The sequence below is a fragment of the Otolemur garnettii genome, unplaced genomic scaffold (genome assembly GCF_000181295.1).
Source record: "Otolemur garnettii isolate 467f Iridium unplaced genomic scaffold, OtoGar3 scaffold00016, whole genome shotgun sequence".
Classification (NCBI taxonomy): domain Eukaryota; kingdom Metazoa; phylum Chordata; class Mammalia; order Primates; family Galagidae; genus Otolemur; species Otolemur garnettii.
The window spans coordinates 18,115,578-18,117,308 of NW_003852411.1; positions in this window are offsets into that span (position 1 = coordinate 18,115,578).

Genomic DNA, 1,731 nt, shown 5'->3' on the forward strand with positions numbered 1-1,731 from the left:
GAAGGATCTGAAAGTCAGGCAAAAGGTCTGAGATTTGGAAGATGTCAGCACCACAGTGAAATGCCTATATGCCTCTGGCCAAAAAAAGCCGTTTGAAAGAGAACAGTGAAAAGACTTTGTGCAGGCATACTTGTGAGAAACTGAGGCAGAATCCCATTTGGCCAAGTTAGTTGTGGGCCTAACATGACCAAGGCTTTGGCTGGAATAGCATTTCCAGACTGCGTTAAGGAATTAAGGTTGACTTTATAAGGCCAAAAAAAAGCCCTTTGGAAAACTGGCCAGATACCCATCAGTAACTTTTCCTGATCTGTGGTAAATGACAAAGGTAGCTTGCTGACGGGTCTGGGAATAGAAATGTGCTAGGGGACCTCAAGAGAAGAGGAATTTACCCAATACATAGCACAGCACAGATGAAACCTGAGCTCATGAAAGGCTTTTGAGAAGTCCAGCCTGAGAATTCCTTATAAAGGGCTCTAGCAAATACCCTCTGACTTAAGGCCTACATGGGAGCAGAGGTTTGCACACAAATTCCTGTATGCCCAAGAAGTTTCTTTATTCCTTGTGCTAAGGGATCTCAAGAGAAAAGGAATTTACCCAATGCATAGCACAGCACAGATGAAACCTGAGCTCATGAAAGGCTTTTGAGAAGTCCAGCCTGAGAATTCCTTATAAAAGGCTCTAGCAAATACCCTCTGACTTAAGGCCTACATGGGAGCAGAGGTTTGCACACAAATTCCTGTATGCCCAAGAAGTTTCTTTATTCCTTGTTTAAAGATCCAAAGTAACTGCCTCTAAATGGCATGGTCAGTAGAACAGACATTCTACTGACATTCAAATCGTGTCTTTCCCCCATAGCCTCAGGCTTCATCAGATAGGAACAAAGAAGTAATGGCTAACAATATGTTCTCCATTAAGTTGTGTTAAACTGAGTTATGTTGATAAGGTTATGTCAAAAGGTGTATGTTGAGTAGATTATTGGAAACTAATCACAAGGTAGTCACATGATGTTTAATTGGACCAATGAGGTCATTGCTGTATGTACAAAATTCCCTATATAAGCCAACTGCAAATAAAGAAGCTTGCCATTTTGCCTGAGGAAGCAGATGGTCACCTTTATTTAAAATACAATTTCAATAAGCGTGCTTATTCTCCAAGACATCGCTTTTCCATGAGACCCTTCTGGCAACAAGGTGAAGACAATTTAAACCATAAAAGTGCATCCATTGTCCAAAAAGAACAGATAGAATGAAAAAATATCTGAGCCACTGATATAACTTTGTCAGGACCATAAAGAGAGAGGAGTGTCCATTAACAAGAGACCTAAAGAAAGGGTTGTAGAGATAAGTAGAAACAGGAAAGTGGCTGCATGAAAGCTAAAATCGTAAAGAAATTCAATGATTTGCATCAAATGCAGCAGAGACATAGCAGTGAGATCATAAGCAAGAGAATATAGTGCTTAAGAAATCATTGGTAATTTAAACATTTTACTGGAATGATGGAAAATAGAGTGATATCTCAATTGTCAATGAAGGAAGGAAAATAACCAGGACATATGCAGATATTAGTGACCAGGAGGAAAAAAACATCGTATCACTGTGTGGTGTGATTTAGAAGGAAAAAGAGCTTCTACCTGAACTTTTTAGCCCACTTAAAACATTTGTATGAGAAGAGAGAAAGAGGGGTTTGTTGAGAAACAGAAAGAGATTTGGATTCAAGGGAAATTTGTAACAT